This window comes from Leuciscus leuciscus, assembly GCF_965113295.1.
Source record: "Leuciscus leuciscus genome assembly, chromosome: 13".
Taxonomy (NCBI): Eukaryota; Metazoa; Chordata; class Actinopteri; order Cypriniformes; family Leuciscidae; genus Leuciscus; species Leuciscus leuciscus.
The window spans coordinates 12,399,839-12,408,421 of record NC_138737.1 but is presented as its reverse complement, the minus strand read 5'-3'; positions in this window follow the sequence as shown (position 1 = coordinate 12,408,421).

Genomic DNA, 8,583 nt, shown 5'->3' with positions numbered 1-8,583 from the left:
ACGCAACAGTCAGACTCAGTGACCCCAGATAAACTGAGCTCAGTTTAACAGATTTACATGATAGCCCATCAAAATCCTTCTGCGGCTCTGAGATGCTATCATCCTATCAAAATATTTTACGGCAAAATATTTTCACCCTTGGGGAAAAGATCAAAGCTGTTGATCATAATGTCAGTATTTAAAGGATAAAAATGTTGTTTTTCTTTATTTATGTACTCTTGAAGTATGCAAAAAATCTATCTGTAACTTTTCTCGCAGGCAAACAGATGAATCTTTTGATCTGTAAATCATAAGAACTGTATTTTAATTATACATCATAAGTTATGCTGAACATATTGAGGTTCGATGTGATGGATGTTTGGATTCAGTGCTGGGGTCAATACAGCCACTTCACTTTGGATTGTGGGTAAATTGTGTTTCTAACGAGCCCAATAAACCAATTAGGAGATTTCATGCTAAAGCACACATGTGTCAATAAGCAATTAATGAAGACAGAGGAGGAGACAGAAACAAAGCAACAGGTGCCACGTACTTTATTAACAATTCTTCAGTTCTTTCAAAAGGAATCGGATTGTTTTTTCAGCATTAGTGTCATACTCAAAAAAAAAAAAAGTCTGCCCCATTTGCTCAGGATACTCAGGTTCTGCCTCTTTAGAGCCGGTCACCTAGGCTAGAGCATGCCATGTGACTAATCACTTTTTTAATTAAAGATTATTCATTATTATTATTTTAATTCATAGCAATTCACATATTTCTGACCGGCTTTCAAGGGAGAAAGATTTTCAGCCAGATGGTGTAGTTACAGTTTTCTACCAGCAGGGGCTCACGAAGCCATGCTAACCAGCCAAACCTTGACCCCTTGGTTGTACTACAAAACGAATGTTCTTATAATGAGAACTGCTTATGCACAGCACTGAGCTTTAATCGGACTGTCCGGCAGTATTCAATAGTCACTGTCTGCTAATAAAAATGCTGCACATGAATCTCTGAGACAGAGAAGTATTAACAAGGCTGGACATAATATCGAAGGAACAGAACCATAGACGTTGGAACAGGGGGGGCGGGGGGGGTCGGCCGCCCCCACCCCCCCCCCCCCCCCCCCCCCCCACCCCTTTTCCCCACCGCTCTAGGAGTCAGCCAGCTGTTTTTTTCGTTGTTTTTGGTTTCCGTTTTTTATATATATATATATATATATATATATACAGAATCTGAATTAAATGTGTTTGATTTAAGCCTACATTTCAACATTTTGTGTCATAAAATTTCTTGTTTTTAAGCCTTTCGCACGTACGATCACACCGTTGTAATCAGTCTAGGCTGGTCCCTGGAGCGTTTCACACCGGTGTGATCAGAAGGGTCAGTGCATCACATGATCAAATGCTAAATTCAAATGTTGAATTTAGCCAGAGACAGGCGCGCTCAGAGCTGCTGTCATATATCACAACTTTTCAGTGTTTTCAGCCACATAGGCTACTGTTTATTTTAGGTTTCAGACATATAAATTCACATAAGTAGGCTACTAAAAAAACAATACATTTAGAATTTGTAAAATACACACTGATGTCTATGGAAGAGGTAATAATAATCCTTTCCATTATAATTCGACACGTTTTATTCATATCAGATACACATTGTGTAAGTAACTTTAATGTTTACTCTATTCTTCTCCCAGTTCACCAGCCACTTACTTTTATGTATTTCGGGAGAAGTGGATGAATGTGAAATTTACAAGTGTTGTAAATCCAACAGATCCGATTCTCTGAACTGCGTCTGCGGCACAAACTAACATGGCGCGGCGCCCATCGCGCATACAGCTCAACTAACGCGATCGTTATAAAGGTGTTTAAACAACAATACACTTCCACTTATTTGACAATCGGAATATCAGATATGTCATGCCATAGCTAACACATTTGTGAATATTCTGAATAAAAAAGGAAAAATGACATAAAAGCAGATCATCATTCATTCAGCGCTGTTGACTTTAGAGCGCTCCGTGGATAGACTGAAGGAGTGGTCCGTGGAGCTCGCTGAACTCCAGACACACATGGCCACGTTTTCTGCGCGTTTATGACCCTGCTCTGCGTAAATGCATTGCCTCTTTTGACGCGTTTTGACATAGATTTCATTGAAGGTAAATTGGAGCGGCCACACTGAGCTGTGCGTAACGCCCACAGACTGGAAGTGAACGAGACAGAGGCTGTCCGATATGTCTGAAATGGTTAACTCTGTGGCGATGCATGTGCAAAACAGGTTTAATCATAAAGTCAATCAGGATACATAACACAGGCTACTATAGGCCTAAAACCCCCCCCCCCCCCCCCCCCCCCTCAAGAATCCCGCCCCCCCTCTCACAATATAGTTCCCACGTCCCTGAACAGAACTGTTACGTTTCTTTGTAATTATAAAGATTATCTTGGCATTAATGAAGCATTTTGTCATCATTTCTCACCCTCATGTATTTTATAATGTGCTGATACATGCAGTTACAATAAAAAGCTTTTAAACTTCTGAAAGAACACAAATGTGCCATAAAAGTATCATAAAGTAGTCTACAAATCACCCTTGCAAAAAATCACCCTTTATGTTGAATAGAAGAAATAAATCATATGGGTTTGGAATGACATGAGGGTGAGTAAATAATGACAGAAGTTTCATTTGTGAGTGAACTTTTCATTTATATTATCGGCCACGTTCTCTACTCCTAATCTTCCTTCCAACTATAGAGTATTTCCACAAATTGCTGTGTCAGTAAAGCTGACTGTATCTTGGAAAGAGACTGCAAACTCATTAAACTGCAGAAAAGGAGACCAAGACAGTGCTATCTGACCAGACATGTCTGGTGTGAGTTTCAACACTTTCAACACATTGAATACGCATGTCATCTGAAGCTGTCATGGGAAAGTATGAACAGATCATTGACTTTCATGAAGCAGAACTGAACAATATTGTATAATGTTCAACAATGTGAGCATCTCTACCTTTCATGGTTAACAGTTTCCATAGTGTAACCGTCTTTGCCTGTCAACATTAATAAATGTTTTTTTAGTAATGAGGGCATTTGTTTATCTTCTCGGGAGAGAAAATAATGATTTTCAGTGTTTGACAGTTTTGTTTTGTACATGGAATTATTTGGAGATAAAACGTAATCAAAATCAAATCAAAATGTAAAACATCCAACTTCCATTTTTTCAAACAAATTCTATTTTAAAAGCTGATTTAAAATCAGATCTAATGTATAAAAAAAAGCTGAAATTATATAAAATATTAAATAAAGTAAACTTTTAGGCGAATTAGAATGAGTAACTTCAAATATTAAATGGAAATAACTTACAATGACAACTAATCAAATGAATCGCTGTTCACCTTTTCCATTGCATTAGAATCGTATGTTTTGTTAAAAGCATGTGGACCTATGAGTATGCAAATATTTGATATTGAGAATTAGATGTTTTAGAATTTTAAATAAAGAGTTGTTTTGGTTAAATTCACCATTAGGGTAATGTTTCCTTTGGTAAAGTTTCTTTAATTTATGGAATATACTGAAAACACATGTTATGGTGCATAGAAATAATTTGACCTTCTGAGTTTGTGCAACTAACTGATACACAAGTTAATCAAATTTAAACACTTTAGAGGAAAAGTCTTCCAGAATATGACATTTCTACATCAATAATGTGCAATATAAATAGTCATTTTAACTTCAGAATGATAGCTTTCTGAACTTGGATCCACAAGTATTAATTATGATTACTTTTGAGTTTATAGGACTTTATTATGTTTTATGAAAGCACAAATACATTTTAATTAAGTTGATACAACTTCAGATTTTTACAGTGAACACATAAATCACTTATGCAAACAGCGGCAGCTGATTGTTTTATTCTTTACACGATTCCAGACTTTATTAGTCTAGATTATTCCTCATCCTGTTTGATCTGTGCCCCAAAACCTCCACTCCAATGCTTTCTCATCATCCAAACATTTCCAGATTAGCATGTTTGATATAATATATAGACAGAACACATTGTCTCCAATCACCTCTGCAACAGGAAATTGCCAGATCATTACGTTTTGATGAACTGGGACTAATTTATAAGGAAGATATAAAGATTGTCGGTCTGTCAACAGTAAAAGAAATGTTTTAAAAAACAATTTTTCTCACTTTCAATTACCGGCTCGTGAAGGGGAGGCAGAGAGGGGTTTGCGGAAATGAGCCGTGTGACTTCAGTCCACCGCAGAACTGTCTGAGTGAGTGAATGAGATACACTGACTGAGCCTCTCATTCTCATGGCTCATTTTCAGCATTATTTTATGTTGACGAATGATGGGTTCATGAATATTTATATTTGATCTATTTAGCAAAAAATGAGTAGTGGGCTAATTTATTGTGAATGCGAAAATGTGATCAATTTCTATTTGAACTGTTCAATACATTACCACAAAAGTCATTTCGTGAGGAGGGTGGATTTTGAAAAATGATGGTTAATATTCAGTTGCCGTGCAAAATCTGATTGTGAGTATAAGTGATGGGGTTTTTAAGTTTTTTCCAGAAAATTTAAAATGAGTATTCCATTATTAAAATTTCTTTTGAGGTATGGTTTTGCCAAAGGCAGATTGCAAATGTTCATTGGCAATCATGAAACCTAAACCCATCTGTGACATCACATCCTTTCTGTGTGGGCCCTTATCAAGTGCTTTGCTTTGCTGTCAGTTATGAGTTTTGTATAATCGCCTGTATGTATTTTTTTCTTTCATTTAAGTCTGTTTTCTCTCCTCCTCATCTTTTGAGTTTACATAATGGCGTAATGTAGGACACTGGCCGCCAGAAGCAATATCTCTCCTTGGAACACTTGCAAGTGTGAATGGGGAGGATCTATTTCAGGAAGTGGGCTAATGGTAAAAGGAAGTAGATTAATTTTTATGAATAAACAGCATTATTTGTGTCATTATCTGTGTCCAAATTCATGTTCTGAATTTGATGCTTCTCGGCTATTACCGAACGTACGGTATGCAGGTGTGTAGAATAAATACATTCCTGGATATACAATATCTGCCATGACCTTTGATGGACTAACAACTACAAAAATAAAATATGTAGCCTAGGTGCTTTTTAAGGGGAAATATTTGCGAGTTTACACTAACAAATAATTAGATGGAGTAAAAGAGTATGCGTATTTGGCGTGCTGTCCGGGGGAGGAAATGTGGCCCGAACCCAGAGTACTCCCCCCTATCCTTGGCTAGGACAGGAAATGTAAGCTTAGCGTTAAGTTCTGCCAGGAAGACTCAATCAGCGCGTCATGAATTAACTCACTTCTAACCAATCATGTGTTAACACTCTCAGTATAAAAGAATGGTACTTACATCCGTCTGAGTTCGCAGATACTGACGGTGCCAATTACCTCCATCCTCCCCAACCACCTCCAAGATGGTCCTTTCCCTCCATCCTCCCCACCACCACCAGGATGGTCCCTTCCTTTGCCTCCAGGGGGTCGGCTGCGCCCCTGCCTTCATCTTCAGGCGGGATTTGCAGATTCCGTTACCCTCGCATTGCTTGCTAAGGACGGGGCCTACGCCAAAGACTATGCTTGCTGAGCTATTAATAAATTTACTCGTTATATCATTTTATCTCCCGAGTCTTTCTGGTAGAACTAGCCGAGATTGAGGAGTCGGGGTGGCGGAGGGATGCGGAAAAGACTGTCAAGGAACGGAGGTGAGTCGGCTCACCTCCTTTATAGGCCTCCAATGTACTGTGGTGCGTTTCCCGTACAACTATATAGCTCGCTGCTTAACTACCATAGTACGATGCATCGTTGGAGAAATCAACTAGCTAGTCACGACTGTTTCCCGAAACCGTATGTCGCAAAGTATCGTTCAACCACGTTGGTTTATGACGTCTCGCACGTGGTGGACTAATAACTTATTTTAATTAATCTGTTTGAGATCGAATTAACGCTAGATTTTGTCATATAAGTTACAGACATGGCATCTGAAGACCATTTCAAATTTTTCTCAGTTATTTTGCTTTATTACCAGACTCAATATTTGGCTCGTTCTTACCATGGTTCTTACATACATTCTTACATGTTCGCACATGCGCACTCTTCAAAAACGGTGCTTTAAATCTCTTGACAAACCAAAAGACGTAAATTACATGTGTATGTATTCTAAATAAATAACACGGGTTGTACTGAATGTCAGCTTGCTTATTTTGCTAAAGATAAGGATTTATTCAGTCTACATCTCATGTAAACTAGATACTATGCTTCTAACCACAGCTCGAGAGCTGTCGTTCCAACCACACAAGTTTGCGATGCTGTTTGCGAACGTTCGTTGGAACGATGGTTTCGGGAAACACCAAATCGTTGAACTATGCTGATAACGACAGAACTTGCGACCATAGTTGGCTAACGATGCTTTCGGGAAACGCACCCCTGATTGGGTAGATCGCTTGAACGTGCTCCTCCCGAACTTTGTTTTTAAAAAAAACATAATTTATGCTCTTGCTTATGTTTTTTGGGGTCTTCTAGAATAGGTAATCACACTTGAATGTTCACAAAACTAATTATCATTTGAACTCACCATTTGAGAGGCAAAGTCTCACCTCAGAACACATCTCTCCCCCTCTTCTCCACCCCCTGCTCAGATCACATGAATTCACCCAAGAAAATGTAGGCCTATAACTTAATGTGAATGATTATCACAGAGTATTTTTCATGTTTGGTATCATTTAAAATGTCTCATTGCGACTAGTACAAATGTCTCATTTCCAAATAAGTAAAACACAAGGTAATAAAGTTTTTAAGAGTTTAAAGATAACTGACATACAATGGAAGGTGATCTCCTGACAAATGGTCGATTATCTTTGAATTGATTATGAAATTGGCATGATACATTTACCTGACATAATAAATTGTTACATTTGATTATTCTAACTGACTTTGACATTAATTTCATTAAAAAGTTCAAAGGAATAGTCAAACATTCGCTTGCAATTAATGATCCACAGATATCATTAAAACCTTTTCATTTATGGAGTCAGATGAAATAACAAGAGAATACATATTCAAATGTATTGCATTTAATCAAAATACTTTGCCTCGAGAAAAGGACAGTAACACGTTAAGACCTTCCGCGCTGAGCTTACAGCAAACACTAGGCTATCCAGGTATTTTTGTCTACTGTTGATGGTGTTGCCTACAGGTGACAGGACCGCACTGTAAGGAAATGGGAAAATAAGCAGTTTATACATTTGATTTATAACTAAAACTGACAGAAATATTTTCAGCATATTTCATGTAATGGCTGAAGGCCTTGATTTTTATTTACTCATTTATTTATTACCCAAAAGTGATTTTTTTTTATTCCATTTGCAATATTTAAAAGATCTTTTCCCAGCGGGATCTACTAGTGAAGCAAATACCAACACATTTAATCGCAATCTCCTGCCCTTAATACAAATTTCATCCTTATTTTTCATGGCTGAAAAACCAATTATCAAACCAGCTGAAGTTATCCTGTAAAGTTCATTCCGGCAACACAACAGCTTGTCTGGGTCAGAGCGAGAATGGGATTTTTCACCATGCTGCTCGTAATTGAATTTGCTCCTCTGATTGTCGGCTCGGGAGATCTCATCCTACTGACGAGCCCGGAGTTATGTATGAATTTATGGAAAAACAAGTGTGACTGTTTGCGTGCATGTGGACCACATGATGAATTGGAAATGGTGGAGAGACAGCGGGAGCATCTGAATGTCTTTATCAGATTGTCTTGGGTGTGACTTGAAAATGCATAATTCAATTATGCAGCTCAGATGAATGGACGCTATCAGTCTGTCCAAAATATTTGATGAATAATCATGAGATAGGAGAGTAATTATTTAGGGTCTTTTTCAGGCTGGCACATGTGTTCTGGTTTATGCTGCAGGTGGATATGCCAAATGTATCCCAAAATATCTCATGATGCACATTAATGATGGAGGACTTTACAGTAAGCCAAATGCTGTGGACGCTGATCTGAAATCAGAGAAATGTTTAGTTTTTTTTTTATTTGTTGCCTTTTCATATTCAAACTATTATTCAAACTCTTATCACTCATTAGCAGTTTTTCCATTGCATAATTTTTCCCATTATTTTCTTACAATTATTTATTTGTTATAAGTAAATTAAATGTGCATTCAGTAATTTTTTGCTAATTAAAAAAAGTTTTACACATAAGCAAATTAACAGAAAGTTTGGAAAATATGAATAAAAATATGCACACTCACATGAGACTCCAGCCATGTCATCTAATATACTGTATGTGATATTAACAACAATAATAATACATTTACTTTGTATTACTTATAGGATAAACGCAGGGACATCAGTTGCAGCAAGCATGATGCAGCCACGTTAAATGCATTAAAATGTATTGGGATTGTATTTAAGAATGTCCATTTTATTGATGTTTCTAGTATGTGACAGAGAAAAACAAAAATTAACAAACAAAAACAGTTAGCATATAGATTTGGTGTGGGGTCCCAGAAGTTAATAGACAAACCTCATACATCCATGCCAACAGGTGTCACTATCAAGTCCTATG